The sequence below is a fragment of the Stegodyphus dumicola genome, chromosome X2, assembly GCF_044657685.1.
Source record: "Stegodyphus dumicola isolate Sdum_Otavi_A_Nest chromosome X2, ASM4465768v1".
NCBI lineage: Eukaryota > Metazoa > Arthropoda > Arachnida > Araneae > Eresidae > Stegodyphus > Stegodyphus dumicola.
This window is the reverse complement of record NC_140781.1, coordinates 155,974,794-155,992,741: the sequence shown is the minus strand read 5'-3', so window position 1 is coordinate 155,992,741 and position 17,948 is coordinate 155,974,794. Positions and strand designations below refer to the sequence as shown.

At 34.0% G+C, this 17,948-nt stretch overlaps 1 protein-coding gene across 4 annotated transcripts in view; it reads right to left on the bottom strand.

Moving 5' to 3' along the window:
* The window catches only part of LOC118192737 (uncharacterized), a 146,955-nt gene extending 131,178 nt beyond the window's left edge, over positions 1 to 15,777 (bottom strand). Inside the window, exons 1-2 of one of the 4 annotated variants that reach the window (XM_035363748.2) lie at positions 15,671 to 15,776; positions 15,236 to 15,275 (exon numbers count right to left, since the gene is read on the bottom strand). The gene's annotated coding sequence lies outside the window, so the exon portion shown is untranslated. Of the gene's footprint in view, positions 1 to 15,079; positions 15,101 to 15,235; positions 15,276 to 15,670 lie in introns of those variants that run through there. The other 3 variants (XM_035363744.2, XM_035363745.2, XM_085809403.1) reach the window with 3 other exon arrangements.
* Positions 15,778 to 17,948: the final 2,171 nt, after the last annotated feature.

The window sequence follows — 17,948 nt, the reverse complement described above, 5'->3', positions numbered from 1 at the left end:
CAGTGACTTATTCAGTATGGTTACTGTTACTGATTTAATGTGATTATACTAACCAGAGTGCCCGACAGATTTTGTACAGATTGAATTGGTTTGTGATGCCAGATGATGAAATGAAAGGGGGGAAAACTAATAAATAACAATACGAAGAATAATTAAACAATTTTGAGTGTTTTTTTTTTTTTTTCTATATGAACGCGATATATTTAATAATCAAGTTCGCTGATATGCTGTCTGCCAGCCCCACAGATCTTTTTCGGAAAAAGGGGGTTCCATGTATAAGTCAACCTCCTACTTTTAAATTTTACTTTTTTCTTAAAAAATTTCAGCTTATACATGGATATATACGATAAATCTCTGTAGAAAAAACTTTCATGATGCTAGATCGTTTCCCACACTCATTAAAAATAGCTCCATTCATTCAATCATGCACTTGACTGATTCTTGTACCAAACAGGCAGATCATAAAAGATGTCAGTTTCACAACTGTACTTTTTTATGCTTCTAAATGCCTAGCATTTTTTCCATTCACTTACTAGTGCTATTCTTAGTTAATGGTTGCCTGTTTCATTACTACATGAAAAGACTGTAACTTTCTCATTAACTCTTTCACAGCCTGGGACTTTTTTTCTTCTCTGGATGCAAACATTTTTAAAGGCAGCATTTGAAAATTTTGACTAGACTAATCATACTTGAAAATTTGATCCCCAGATACATCCTCTTTTTTAATTAATCTGTGGAAAGTTCCCCCAAATTTATTAACATCTTTCAAGGGGCTCATCTTTCAAACGGACAAACATTTCCACATGACCCAGCTATACATTCACATTGAAGAAAAATCATCCCGCATAACTTTATTTGCGCTCCCCTCAGCAAAGGGTAACAAGGGCACTTTTAGGATTGGATTTTCTTAGAAGTACTGGAATTATTTTAGACCTACAAAATCATTGGTGGTTTTACCACAATAATTCGGAATAGAAGTTTAAGTTTATTGATGAGGATTTTAAACCCAATGAGTGAACCGAATATACAGGGTGCGGCAGCGTTCATAGTAGGATATTAAAAACACACCATAAGGCAGTAACTGTAATTTATTTATTACCTCTTATGTCAATTAATATTTAAAGGTATGCCATTTACTAATGTGCAAGTCATTGTCCATTGTGTGTATTACTTCTTCAATATGATGCCTGTCAAATGATGCCCCCTCTGCACAACACATTTATCTAGGCGGCATTGGTAGCTTGCCATAACTCGGCGTAACATATTTCCTGGGACAATGACGATGGCAGTTCTTATGCGATCCTTCAACTGAAGAATGGTGGCACAATGTGTTCAGAAAACTTCTTGCTTCAGGTGGCCCCAAAGGAAAAAGTCTGCACATGAAAGATCAGGTGAGCGAGGCGGCCAGGAAATGTCACCAAAACGGGAAATTACTTTACCTGGAAATGTCTGTGGCAATGGTCCATCCATCTGGAACTTTCCCATGACATCCCAAGTTGAAATGTTACTAAAATAGACACTGGGTAGAAATAATGGAGTAGTTATTCTTGAAATAACTTTCAACAGCAAAGGCACGATGCTGTGCACTCCACCGATCCATATCACTGTCACACTTGAAATGGCAGCTCATTAGTACACGAATGTGGCACAAGCTGGCACACATTCATGCAGTATATCATTGTACTATGCAAGTCAAATTATGCTATGAATGCTGCCAGACCCTGTATGTTGGAAGTTGACACTGTGCTGTTAAGAGAAGGTGAAGGACAACATCTATTGTCTCATCAAAGATCACAAAAAAATTATTGAGTCAATATTCAACTATCTTCTAACCAGGAGGAGAAACAACACCTTTCATATAAAATCAAATTAAAACCATCCCCGAGTAACTTTACCACCATACAGGATGAATTATGTCAAGAAAGAAATCTTGAGCAAGAAATTGACAAGCTCATGTCTGAAGGAATAATTGAAGAATGCGAATCACCTTATGCATCCCCAGTTGTTTTAATACCGAAACCTAATGGAAGAGTATGCCTCTGCATAGATTGCTGGAAATTGAACGCGATCACAACTCTGGATTCCTACCCGCTTCTGAGGATGCATGACCTGTTACATGAAGCAAAACCTACTCCCTTCATGTTGATTCTTGATCTGTGTGCAGGTTATCACCAAGTGAAGGTTCATACTGTTGATCAAGGACAAGACAGCATTTGTGTGTCCCTTTGTAACATATTGTTTCTTATAAATGCTCTTCAGTCTTCCAAATGCCCCAGCAATATTCCAGAGATTGATAGACCATTTTTGCAATGGACTTGAGGACATCCTAACCCTCACCTCTCTGGACGACATAATTGTTTTGTCAGAACCATTTGAAAAACACATTTTCGAAAGGCTTTTGCTCTTCAAAATGCACACAAACAGAGAGCAGTGCCACTTTGCTTCTTCTTGTGTGAAATATTTCAGATTTTTTATTACACAAAAAGGAATCAAAGTTGACCCGGGAAAAATTTCCTCTATCCAGATAATTCCACCTCCCAAAAACGACAAGGAATTTTAATCCATCCTTCAAACGTGTTCTTGGTTTAGTCAGTATATACAAAACTTTGCAGAAATATCACGACCCCTTAGTAATCTAACCAGGAAGAAAGTCCAGTAGGAACGGGGTTTGAACTAGCAAAAAGCATTTGAAAACTGCCTCATAACACCTCCTGGGCTGAAGCAAGCAATTGGAACTCGACCGTACATTCTGTGAACAGATGCAAGCAATTATGCTCTTGGAGCATTTTTACTTCAAGGGGGAGGATCAAAAGAGCACCCTATCAAATAAGCAGGCTATTACTTTCTCCAGCTGAGTAAAAATATTCAGTGACTGAACGATAAGCTCTCGCTGTCATCTGGGCTCTGAAGAAATTCTGTGGTTATGTCAAAGGATCAGTAGTAACTACAGCATCTAATCATCAACGTTTAAAATGGCTTTTGAACCTCAAGTCTCTAACCCTCACCAGAAGACTTGCTAGATGGGCACTTGAAATTCAGTCTTTCAACCTGAAAGTACAATACATCCCTGGAAAGGCAAATGTCATCGTTGACATGCTGTTCTGTCAAAGCTCTGAACATGAAGCTTCACCTTGCGTGATTTCAAATATATCTGTTATGAACATGCCCACAAGAAGTCCAAGATATGCGTGAATCCCAACTTAAAGGTGAAAATTTTAAAAAGATTATAGAAAGTTTTGAATCCACTCAGAAAACTGAAGAACGGGCCACCTGGACTGAATGGGGAATCTTAATGAATAAAAGTGTTCTCTACTGATACGTCCCTGCGTCTGATTCAGAAGAGGCCCAGTTAGTCATTCCAACTGCTGAGCATGAATCCATCTTGTAAAAGCACCATGATGACCCAATGGCTGGACATTATGGAGAGGAAGGAACATTCCAAAGACTTGCCAGATGCTATTATTGGACTGGTATGGAAAAGTACATATCTGACTATGTGAAAAGCTGTCCTGAATGCAACCGCTAAAGGGCTACCAAGCCAGCTGGACTGCTATGAACCCCTGTCTATTCTCAACATTTTGAGATCATTTCTATCAATTTGTTTGGACCACTGCCAAAAATTGACACTTTAAAAACAATGGATCTTCATTGAAGACTGTGCTACACTATGGCTTGAATTATTTCCTCTTGCTCAAGCTATAGCATGTGATTGTGCTATAACCCTCATCGAAGATGTATTCATGCGGCATGGTATACCATGAAGAATCATCAGTGGTAATGGAGCCCAGTTTATCGCTGCTATCATGTGACAAGTTTGTTGCACATTAAATATCAATTAAAACTTGATACTAGTTTACTTTCCTCAATCAAATCCTGTGGAAATTTGAAACCTCATCTTGCAATCCTTGTAGGAGATGCGCATGACAACTGCCATTCAAAACTCCCAGTTATTCGCTTTGCTATGAATATGGCTATCTATGACACTACAGGCCATACACCAGCATTCCTAATGTTTGGAAAAGAGCTGAGGCCTGTTGATGATGTTGTCCACATCATCGACAGGCCTCAGCTCTTTTCCAAACATTAGAAACTAGATTTCAAACCTATGGTTGAAAATTATAAGCTTGTCCTGAAATCACCCCTTATCTTAAACAATTTGCAACTATTACATTGAACATACGAGAACATATTGAAATGAAGCAAGATCAACATAAAAAAGCAGTATGACAAAGGAAGACTGCAGTTTTATTCACGAGGTGATAAAGTGGGGGTCAATTAACATCCTGTTAGTAATGCAAAAAACAAAGACTTCAAAGTTTATACCAAAGCGTGACAGTCCATACTTGGTAATGACACAGAAATCACCTACTTCTTATGTCATTTTAAGCTTCATAAACCAAAAGAACCCTTAAGGACATACCATACATCTGCACTAACACCTTTCAAAGACACATCCACTTCTCCCATTGTTCCACTTAGGAAGAGAGGTCGACCGCCAGAAGTTACTTTGCATTCCCAAAATAATCAAGAACTTGAGTTTCCGGACAGTGCTTCAAAGAGAGGTCCCCTTCTCTAAGAAACCACAAAACCCGAGACTAAAGACAATATTACAAGAGCTCCCAAATCATGGGCGTAGCCAGATGGGGAGTTTGAAACCAATCTCCCCATCTTCTTGAATTTCTTTCTTTCTTGATTCTTTGACTTGTTATTTTGTCTTTGTATAGCAGCACACAAAGCCAAATAACAAGCCAAAGAATTGCACAAACTCGGTATCCATGTACCACCACAAATCCCCAATTTTCGCCAAGGGACACCTGTAAATACATTTTTACCCAAAACTTAAATTTATTCTATAGTTTTTAAAGTGGCCTTTTACAAATTCTATTATCATTTTAAGAATTAGCAATTTTAAAGATATCAATTTCATAAAACCCTTTTTCAGCATATTATACTGACAAATGGAATTAAAAAACTGATTACCACTGAAACTTATGTATTTACATAAATTCATGTCACTGTACTTTATCATTTTACATAGCCAAAATAAAGACGGTTGGCAAAAACATCATGAAAAATCAGTATGACTATTTTATGAATGATAAAGTGAAGGATTGAGTAACAAATGTCTTGTTTTTTAGGCTAAATTTATGCACTCTCTAATAATCAAAGTCATTATATACAGTAACCTATAATAACTGTATATCTCCTTTTATTTTTCCCTGCCTCATTTCTTAGAACTTCCTTTATCATAAAATTAAACAGAATTTAAATATATATATATATATTTAAATTCTGTAAAAATCATGCCTTATATATATATATATATAAGGCATGATTTTTCACTTTAAAACCTGCATTTAAATGAAAAGGTTAAAGAGTACAGATCATATACATAAGAGATAACACAGAAAGAAAAGTTAGTTCCTTTTAAACTTATAAAATTCATTGGTTGGCTATTTGAATATGACAACACACACAAGAGCAAATTGTGTAAGGGAAAGGGTACTTTAGTATCATAGCAACCATTTTGGTAGAAGTCACCAAATTTTCAGCAGTTGCCTATTGGTGGCAACAATGCATGTTACCAATTCTTTAAGCAACCTATCAATAACTGTACATTTTAATAAACAATGTCACCATTTTCGTACATACTGTTTTGATTGTACTGGAAACTTTAAAGGCAAACTGCAATATTTTTTGTCTTCATCTGAATTCTGAAATATGCACTGTAGGATCTGTCTGCATCTGTAAAATTTTTGCAGGAATATAATACTTTGCCACAAAGGTAATATTCAGAGTCACATTTGAAGATGAAGTATTCTGGAAAACAAATTTGGAAATGCGAGGTGAAAAAGCGTAATGAACACGTGCAGTCAGATTTATTCACTGCTGGAGATTAACAAGGGATTTCCCATTGCTTTGCATCTATTCTTAAAGTGATCGCTACAAAATTTCCATCAAAAGAAAAGAAACAAAAATCTATTTTTAAGCGATTTTATAAATTGTTTTCCAGGATAAATTTTGAACTAAAATTAAAATATGTGCCTACTAACATGTACGATATGAAATAAATTACTTCCTCTGATTTGAAATTAGCATTCTTTTTCTTCTTTAAAAGAATAACCAATTAGTGCTAAGGTGGTTGTGATAATAATACCAAGGTACAAGGGAAAGGAGATTTTGCAAGGGACAATGTCAGAAACCAAGAAAATCAGCCATATAGCCATGTTGTTCCAGCCCAAAATAAACTATCAGCATTCAGCAGCCTTTAACCGTTTGGCCATTGGTGGGATTTAAATTTCTAAGGAAATTTTTATTGGTTAATAGCAACAAGACATTAAAAGACTAGCTACTTAAAGAGATGAGCAAAGAGAAACTGGCTGTACGTATACTACAAACAGAAAAAAAGATTAAAATCTCATGCAAACCTGCCTGTTTACACACTATGACCTGTACCAATGACAAAACTAACAAAATTTAAAACTTCAACCACTAGTTAAAAATTCTGTTCTAACACATATGAAACATCCACAATCTTAACCCTTTGAAAGGCACCGGTATATAATATATACCAGTTGTTTGTCAATTTTTTTATCTCGGAAAAAATTATAATTTCTCTACACCAAAAGCTATAATCGTAAGTTTCTAGTGTTTCCTTTCTATTCTAAATGGCAGCACCACCCTATGAATGCTCAATATTTTGCAGTTATGAAATTAATATATCTCGTTCCAAGGTAACATATTTAAAGATAGATAAATTCTATTGGAGGCAAAGAAAAATTCAAAATCTGTAAATATATGACGTACACATGCTGAACCTTTTATATTTACTGCATTTCAATCAAAACTGATAATTAAAAGAAGATTATATATACGTTTTTAATACCGGTATATAACCCTTACTGAGTGTACCTTGCCAATAGATGGCAGCACCAGGCTTCTCTTTCTCTACTGTGAGAGATGACAGCATTTCTTTATACTATAATAGGTTATGATGTAACAATTTGTTTATGAATAATTTACAAATTGTTTAGGATTCAGATTATGTTCATGAAGGGATAGGAAGTTTACTGACTCTGCACTAGGACTGAATACATGTATATTTGTTTCTTTTTATTCTTTTTTACTCTGCATGAGTTTCCTTCATCTCTATTTAGCTAAAATTTTAACTTCAGCACTTTACCCTTTCCCAAGAGATTTCGATCGATTTTGAAATTTCCATCTAGGGTCAAAATGTTACACAATTGTAGGCGTTAAATGTGGCATGTTAGTCCACAAAAGACACCCTTTGCTTCCTGTTTTCCAAAATCCTAGAATCCAATGAAAATGAAAGGAGGTGATTGACAACTGATTTGCGATTCGGGAGTCAAGCCTTCTTCCCTTTGCGTGGTGTGATAAAATCGCACAAAGAGAAAGCTCAGTTAAAAATACAGGAATTGGAAGTGCACTGAAAGTCCATCTCTTAGTGTAATCACAAAAACTGCTGATTTGAAAGCATGCTTTTATTCTTATCGTCTTTGTTAATTTCAGATGAAAGACTAGGGAACGCAAGAAAAATTTAGGGTTATGTTGTTTTTGAAATAAATTTCACAGTTTGTTAAATGAGGGAAAATACTTATAAGGCCCGTTTTAGATGCAAACTAGAATTTATCCAAAAGTTGAAAAGGAGCCCCTAGGAGGCCAACGGGGTTGAAAGATGGTGTGTATTTAATTATGGCAAAGCACACTAGGGCTATCTGCCTAAGGGGAGGGATGCCTTTCGTGGAGGACTTTTTAAGGGAAACTGGCTCGTATACACGTTACACATGGGGAAAACCACGAAAACGCCCATGCAGCCAGCCCGTTCGCGGGATTCGAACCTCGGACCGAACTACCAGTGTTCAGCGGCTTTACCGCTCGGCCGCTGGTGGGCTCCAACGGGGTTGAAAATCGAAATAAGAGCTTTCAGGTGTATAAAATAATAAGGTTGTTTAACGGCATTTCTTCGTGAACAAAAAGATATACAGTCAAAAGTCGTTAATTCGGACACCCATAATTTGGAATGATCTATAATCCGGACCTCAAAGATAAAAACTTTCTGCGCGTGCGCCGCATTGACACATGCACATAGGCGTTTACGCATGCGCGTAAGACCTTTACGACTGCGCATATGCGTGTGCGCAAGCGCAGAATACGTTTTCGCGTGGGCGTTTTATATATTACGGACGGTATAAGCTAAAATTATCTAATTATCTATTTCAGTTAATGTTGATGATTGCGTTGTTCCTTTATCTTCAAATTGGATCCATCTTATTATTTTTTGCAGACTGTAAGAACAATTTTATAAAAGTAAACTTGAACTTTCGATTACGTCAAATAGAATTTCCGATGCTGGATCTCCCAAAGGATCTACAAAACGAAAGTATGTTTCGATTGACAAGTTAATTATCACATTAAATGAAGCAACTTAAATTGAAAGAAATGTTTAATAAAGTAAACAAATAAATATAAAGCTTTTTTTTTTGTAAATTTTGATACCCTTTAGATCATAATTGTTCTTTATTTCATAAATTATGGTTTTATATTTTTAATTTTAGAATTTCTGCATGCCATCTTACGAGATTTAAACTGATGATCTATAATCTGGAAAAATCAATAATCAGGAATCGCCAAAGTCCCGACGAGTCCGGATTAACGACTTTTGACTGTATTACAACCTATATTTACAAAAAATAAAAAAGGGGCCCTTAAGATCCTCGATAATCTAAAGTGTGTGTGCGTGGGGGCGATTCTTCATATCATAGCATGAACCATGATTTTTTACATATTATCTAACGCATAAAATAGGACTTCAAAAATGCAACATACTTTCGCATGCGAGTCCTAGTGTTTCATTTTAAAATTTTTTTTAATTTTTGGCCGTTATATCGCCTTGTAATATTATACTAGTTCAGTTACAGCATATGATTCACACATGCAGTGTCATATTCATTAATTTTTTTAATAAAATAATAATATTGAATTTAAATCAAGTTCAAAAGCTTTTTACCCATATTTTACCCATATTTAAGTATGTTCAGCCGGGTTGCATCATCAAAGTGCATAAAACATAAATTTTATTTTTAAAATTTTAAAATTTCTACCAAAATTTTAGAAGTTTTTGTCTTAGACTTGCATAACTATATTCAAGCATCCATCTCTACAGATGCACATCAAAAGTACGTAAAATTAATTTGAAAATCCAAAATTAACAATTGGCACCTACCTGGAAAAAAATATCTTAAAGGGATATATACCGGCTCTCAAAATTTAGGATTTCACTCTAGATTTTTTTTAAATCTCAATTTTGTGTCTTTACGGTCCATAAGTTATAGTTCATGCAAAATTTTACCACAATTTAAATTATTTTATATACCGCTCCTCAAAGGGTTAATTGCCACACAAGATAGATGACTTTTTCCCTCTTCCTTTTTTTTTAATAATCCCAGCAGATTTTTATAAGCAAATGATTAATATTAAAAAAAAATTTTAACAATGTACATATGAAAGAAAGTGAAGAACTTTCTCAACACAGACTTTAATCCAAAAATTAACCAGCATTAACTTATCCATTTTTGTGCTTTGATAAAGCTGAATGTAATAATAAAATGCTATTTTAACTGATATTTTCTTGAGACAAAGAGCTTTGGTATGGACTGAAGCCCATCTAGTACAACCTAAGTACTAATTATTTTTTTTTTTTTTTTTTGTTGCAAGGGTAAATACGGCATGAGTCAGACTAACTAGTATTGCCCAGCTGTCACTTCTAACAAAGTTCAGCAAAGTTGTTACCTTCTGTTGCTTGCCTCTAGCAGAATGTAAATTTTTATGATGTGTGTAATGTAAAATTTGATCATACTAGTACTAGCCTCTTCTTGAATTTTTGGCAATATTTCATAATATTAATGAACATTAAGAGTTTATTTTACCATTTAGTAAACCCCAGAGACCAATGAAGAAAATAAAATGCATACATTTCAAAGAACCGAATACATCACACCTACTTACAATGAGCTAAAATGAATGCAAAGAAGATTAAGTTGTTGCAACAGAAAAACAAGAGATTTAGTGACAAATTATCATCATTTTAAATGCCTAATGAAGCTTTTATTTTGTCTTCCATTTATATTTCAAATAAAGTTTCTCAAAATTCAATAGTTAATTACTTTTAAATTTTGATATTTCCAATTGCAATTAAAAATAAATTTCTTTTATATAACCCAGTATATAAGCATACATAATTTATCCAAGATATATTGTGATGTAAATACAAACACTGCATACAAAAGCAAAAAGAAAGTTTAGTAACAGTTTAGTCATTAGTTTCGTATGAACATTAATACCCAGCTGATTTGTCAAATTAATTTTAAAAGTCTACATATAAACAAAATACAGTCAAAAGTCGTTAATCCGGACTCGTCGGGACTTCGGCGATTCCGGATTATCGATTTTTCTGGATTATAGATCATCAGTTTAAATCTGGTAAGATGGCATGCAGAAATTACAAAATTAAAAATATGAAACCGTAATTTATGAAATAAAGAACAATTATGATCTAAAGGGTATCAAAATTTACAAAAAGAAAAAGCTTGATATTTATTTGTTTACTTTATTAAACATTTCCTTCAATGTAAGTTGCTTGGTTTCATGTGATAATACTTTCTCTTTAATTGTATTAAACAGACATAATTTCTTGTTTAGTTACAAAGTTCCGCTGTTCAAGTCCTATAATTGCTGCGTTGAGAATACCGACTAATTAGTCAATCGAAATGTTTTCGTTTTCAATAACCTCTGGGTCACTTTCTTCACTATCGGAAGCGAATTATAATGACGAGGAACTTGATTTAAATCATATCAAAGACGGAGTATATCAAGATGAAATACTACACTTAGTACGGAATTATAAACCAAATAAAATAAAAACATCTGCTCTGAAGATAAGGATAGTGCTGACAGATCAACTTCCAATCCGCAGCGTGAAATTGATAAACAGATTTCGGATTTCAAAACATCATTTCGCTTTGTAGATACAAATTACATATTAGTAAATATATATCGGAAATTCTATTTGACATAATCTTTCTAATCTATCATAATCTAATAATGACGTTTCTGCCCCTCTGCCGCAGAGCAGCGTGAAATTGATAAACAGATTTCGGATTTCAAAACATACTTTCGCTTTGTAGTAAATATATATCGGAAATTCTATTTGACATAATCGAAAGTTCAAGCTTACTTTTATAAAATTGCTCTAACAGTCTGCAAAAAATAATAAGCTGGATACAATTCGAAAATTAAAGAACAACGCAATCTGCAACATTAACTGAATTAGATAACTTTAGCTTAGCGTATAACTCCGTTACACATTAAACGCGCATGCGCACAAACATATTCGCAGCTGTAAGGGTCTTATGCGCTGTCGTAAACGCCTGTGCGCATGCGTGAGCGCGACGCATGCGCAGAAAGTTTGTAGCTTTGAGGTCCGGATTATAGATCATTCCGGTTTATGGGTGTCCGAATTAACGACTTTTGACTGTACTTAAACTTCACAGTGAAAACAGGATTTTTTTTAATTTAAATTTTCTTATATGTAAAACGATCTCCAAAATTTTATCTAGCTAGAGGCTTCCCCTTTCTTTTTAGTGAGTGTACAAGTATTTATGCGTGTTTATTCACTCATTTGTGTGGTAGATGTATGTGTATAAACAACCGAGAAAACATGACCTAGTTTAAAAAACAGACATACATACAAAAGCCAATATAATTTTAAACATTTCTGCATCTCATTAGAAGAGTACTGCTGCACATTATTTTTGATTAATTATTGCAGTTTTAAATGTGCATAAAATGTGAAATTCTATTAACACAAGAAATAAAATTTTACATCATAAAGCATAACACAGTTTAATAATTGCTCTTATTTCAAATATAATTCACAAAAGTCACTGCCATATAGTAAACACCATTATTAACATCACTCGATGAAAATAATGTCACAGTATAACAATTTTAGACTGATCTTTGGAATATGGTAACAGGTAGTTTGGCGACATTTTGGAGGCGATAAAGGTTACTACCTAGGACTTTGGGAATAATGCGAGAAGTTTTCAGTTCCGATTACGCATTATTTGAGGGAAATGAGAGATCATGAGATATGTCATGTGACATTAATGGACAAATCACTATTCTTTAATCGGAAAAAGGGGTATATTGTAAAAATATCTGCTGTACTTTATAGGAGTAGTTTCATTCTATGTTCTGTGAAACAGTGTTGTTTAATATTTGGATCCCATGGCCGTATATAAAGTAAATCCAAAATTTTTATTACGTTTATGTGTAATTGAAAAGAATTGCTTAATTGCGGATAAGTATGAATGTCCAATATGTGGGAAGATCGTGTGAAAGGAAAGATATTACAGATAGTTTGAATGGCGGTGCAAGAAACCTGGTGAAAATGGACATTTTGTGATCTGCCATGCACTCAAGATTCTGTAGAAGATTAGGTAAGTTAGTATTTTTAATTATTTGAGGATATTATTTTTATGCATTGTTCTAAATGTAAGGAGTATATAAATTAATATGGTATTATTGGAAAATTGTTATTAGCACTGATTCCGTTTAAAGTAATTAGGATTTTAAGCTAATTTTTATTAATTTAATGTATGTGCTTATTTATATTTTAAGTAGTGTTTTTTAATTTAATTATCGTGATTTTGAGAGTTATATGTTTGTAGTATTTTGGAATACGTTTGAGTAGAAGTAAATGTGCATGGAAAGAATTTAAGTATTTGACACTAAGTATTTGTAATCATTTTTAATGTTTTGTTATAAATTCATAGGTGACGTTTATAATAGATAATTTAGAGGTAAAAGTTTTTGGATATTTTATTTATTTTATACGTGCAAATGTCCATCCTTGGAAAGGGTATATACTTTTTTGTGATCAGATAATTTCATATATGTCCTTTTTACCGAATTTAAAGATTCACAAAATTGTCATGCATTTTCGTGAAATTTTTCTAATTTATGAGAAAAAAGCAGTGTACATGGATATAGTGAAGAGTGTGCGCAATGCCATTTTTGTGCAATTCTGGGATGTTTTTTAAGTAAAAATAAGTCGACGTGTACATGGTTTAGTGATATTTTAAATAAATGATGGTTATTTTGTGAATTTTATGTTTTGTAGGAATTTGGTATACATTTCAGTTGAAGTAAACGTGTATGGAAATAATTTAAATGTTTGACATAAGTATTTGTAACTATTTTTAATGTTTGCATATAAATTCATTGGTGATGTTTATAATATAATAGATAATTTAGAGGTAAAAGCTTTTGGATATTTTATTTATTTTATACGTGGAAATGTTCATTCTTGGAAAGGGTATATACTTTTTCGCGATCAGGTAATTTCATATATGTGCTTTTTACCGAGTTTAAAGATTAAGAAAATTTTCCTGCATTTTCGTGCAAATTTTTGTAATTTACGAGAAAATAGCAGTGTAGATGGATAAAGTTAAGAGTGTGTGCAATGCCATTTTTGTGCAATTCTGGGATTTTTTTTTAAGTAAAAATAAGTCGACGTGTAAATGGTTTATGTGTATGTGCTATTCTGAAAAATGCGCAAGGAGTTTGCGATTGTGTACTTTTTTCCAATTTTGCAGTTAATATTTGTCATGATTAAGCAGTTTTGTTACATAAAATTTCTAGCATAAGTGTAATTCGGCTGGTAGATTGTTGGAAAAAGTGTTGAGTAAATAAAAAGAAAAGAAACATGTCTTTACTTCGTGAAGACAAAATGGCGGTGGGGAAAAAAAAAATAGAGGGTTGCTGTAACACGAGTTGGTCGCCAAATTTTCGCCAAAAAATTGCCAAGTTACCATAATCCAAAGATCAACCCAATTTTATTCTCGGAACAGACATACTAAGGTGACCAGACGTCCCGCTTAAATCGGGACGGTCCGGATTTCAGACTTCATGTCCCGAGGTCCGTTGCTTGTCCCAGCGGGCGCCTGTTTGTCCCGCTTTTCTGCAAAAGATGAAGTCTATGAAAGACTTTACAAAAGCCAGCTCACTAGTGGCCGAGCAGTAAAGACGCTGAACACTGGTAGTCCTCCACGAAGGCATCCCTCCCTTTAGGAAGATAGCCCTTGTGTGCTTTGCCATAATTGAATAATCCAATCCAAATCTACAAGAGCCAAAACTTCTTAGAAGCATTTATTCGTCAATGAAATACGTCTAAGGAGCACTTACACAGGATGATCCTTCTAGTTCAGAGGCTGATCAGGAAGGCCCGTAGTTCAGCGGCTGTGTCGAATTAACACATTTGCGACGTCATGTACTGGATGGACACATTCAGGCAGTAAGGTAGATAGGAAGTTGCAAACATTTATTTTCTGACTGCATTTTTTTAATTCTTTGTTCGCTTTTGTTGAAAGCGCATTTGAGTTGTCTCAGTCCAGATCCCAAAGTCCGTGATTGTTGATTTAATAATTAATTCAGTCTGATATATGGATAAATTCTATTTTTTCTTTCAATAATAGAGTATGTTTAACACACATGCTAATTCACAAATGATGGGTAATTCTTTACAGGACAATGCGACTTCCCTAAAAATTTTGCACTACGTATTTTCACCTTCAGAGGGGGCTTCTACCCTCTCTCCCCCTTCCCACCACCACCCAAATTTGGATCCCCGCGTCCCGCTTTGACCTCCGGAAAATCTGGTCACCTTAGATATACTCTAAACTGTCTGGATTATTTCTTAATAGGGGTTTAAACAATTTTTTTCACTACATCATAATATCCCAAAGGCATATTTCATTGTAAGATCATTTCAAAATATGCTGCACTCAGAAACATAAATAGCTTCCAGCAATTCTGATCAGGAATAGAAATGAAAAAACTTAAAATTCTTAGGATAACATTTTAGTTTTTGTCAATAATTTTTTTACAGTTTCATATCTGATATTTACAACAATAGCACAGGAATCGCTTCATTACTTTTATGTTTATATGCATGCTCTATTACTTCTAGGAGAAACAAATATTTGACTGCACTTACTGTACGTCACAGCACTAACAGTATATAAGATAATGTTATTGAAGACTTCTGCACAACATTACTTTAAAAAGTCGTATTTTTTATTCCAATGTTATTTTTTTAACATGTTTACCTGCAAATCTGTATTCAATAAATAATATGTTTTTAACTGCATACCTCAATCCTACTGAAATCTGTAAAACTGAAATGTTGCTACCTAAAAAGTGAAAACATCCAAATTAATACACTGTAGTTAGAATTTAAAACTACATTAATCCATATTTCCGTTTTATACAATACTTAAGTTTCTTACGAAGATCTTAAGCTTCTTTAAAGCCAAATAAAAATACGGATGTTTTCAATTTTAAGTTTTGAGACAACATTTAATATACAACTTATAAAAATAGAAAATACTTTATATATATATATACATTACACACACGCAATACGAAACATTACCATGATTAGCTTTAAACACTGCCATAAGTTTCAAATTATAAATAAATATAAAATTATATTATAAGTTTCCAGCAAGTATAGATTATTATAGGTCGTCTTCGTTAAGTAAAATCAGGCGTTACCTAATAAAAAAATTAGAGAAAGTATACTTACATTCCCAACTGTAAACAAATTCGTGGCAAACAAACTTAAATATTACGATGGACTTTACTATTTAAATGACAACATGTGCAGTGCCATCTGTTGACGAATTTCTGTTGCCGAAATTCTAGAAACATAAGTTTAAATTTAAATTTTCATTGGGAGAGTTATGCGCTTAATAATCTAAAATGTGTATTTATATTTGAAATAATTTTGATTTACTCGATATGAATGTTGTCAAATTGAGCATCTATTTAATAATATCTTTGTTTGATGAAATTTAATAAATTATGAATGGCAACAGTGGAAATTTTTCGGCTCTAAATCCCCAAACGCGCAGGGTGGTCACGAGACATCTAAACTACGTCTTCTAAGCGATGAAGTCACGCATTCAGGCACCTGGGTGAATACCCTATCCCAGGGGTCGGCAACCTTTTGAGTCGGAACAATCAAAAATTACAATTTACAAAATTTCAAAGTTTTTAAAGAGCCACCAATTTTTTTCTTGCCAACAATACATAGTACTCACATAAATAAAGTTTTTTGATAAACAAAAACTAATCTATTTTCACAACAAATTAGATAATATATATATATGGCATTGTTAGATAATTATTATTTAAGTAAAAAATTAAAACAATTAAACATTTACTTACAACACTAACTTGTATTTCAATAAAAAAAACAATTGAAAAACAAATTCAATGGGAGCATTGGCTTTGCATGGTTTTAGAAAGTTTGGATAAATTTGTCTCATAACTGGTTGTTTTAAGTTTCAAACACGACTCTAAATTTTTATTTGTTAGTTGGCTTCTTTAATTATATTCACGCAAGAGAACGCTTGCTCGCACGAATATGTCGATTCGAAGATAGTCAGCACTCCAAATGCCAACTTCTTCACCTCACTGTAGCAATCTTGAAGACTATTCCATGCGTCGAATATAAGTGCCGCAACTCGCGACATTTCTTTTAAAGCTGTGTGGCGTTCCGACAGATACTTCAACTTCTATTCATGAGATGGCGCCACGTGTAAAATCCAGGTCTTAATCGGAGCAGCAAAGCGACGTCATTACTCACTCAGACTTCTCGTGAGACAACTGTACGCGAAGGTAGCATGAACTGTCTTCCGAGCTCTGCGTTGATCTCTGCAATGTAATTTAAATTGTAATTTAGTACTTAATATATTCTTTTGTTATAGGAGATTGTCTACTCTTATTTTCTTTAATTATATCATGCATTAAGCGCACGACTACCAAAAGTGGTGACCTTTTGACTGAGCACGCTACTGACAATGGATTTTCAACGACCCTAAGCCACGTGCATCCCAGGCATTCTGAAGAACTGACTAAAAATAACAACGAATATGGACATTAAATGTATGCTACAACGTACCCCTTCAATTATTTCTAGAAGTATCGATATATATTGCTTGTGTTTTTTTCAAAGTCGTGCATATCATCGCAAGGAGCTTCAGCAAATCATCAATGTGATCTGTTCCGTTCCGCTGACTTCGCCAGTCGTGCAATAATTCTTCGATCATTCAACTTTTGTGACAAATGTGATACAATAGTGATTTTCGCTAAATGTGCTACATCAGTAATTTTTCTGCAACGTGCTACGGCAAAATTCTTCCCTCAGTGTTCGAAAGTAGTGATTTTTTTTTTCCCATGTGTCATAGGACTGATTTCCTTTTTCCTTCGAAAGTGCCTTAGCAGTGTGAAGTGGTGATTTTGTGTGTGCGCAATACAAAATGAACGCATCATTTTTTTCTCAAATAGGGGTTTCTTTTCAAATGCATTTCGGTAAAATATTATTTGTGTGTGTAATTGCTGACCCTGTCTTATTTGTGTGTGTATCGTTACGTAAATTTTTTCTGCATGGTTAAAATATTTATTGTTATCATGGTAAAATATCCATAGTGTATCCTCTTGCTACAATATTTGTGCTGTTAAGTGTTTATTAATTAAAGTGAAAATTAACTATCAGTATGCCCGACGATATTCCACCAGAGCCACAAATCACACGCGTTGCGGTGAAGCCACCGCCTTTCTGCAAAAATAATCCTTCATTGTGGTTCGCTCAGATCGAAGCACAATTTTCTATCGCTCGCATTAGTGAGGATTCTACAAAATTCAACCATGTAGTTGCAGCAATTGAGTCTGATATTCTGAATTCAGTGCCTGACTTAATTCTCAAACCACTTGATTGTGATAAATACTCCAAACTGAAACAGCGGCTCATTGAAATCTATTCAGAAAGTGAATCTTCAAAAATACGTACTTTACTACAA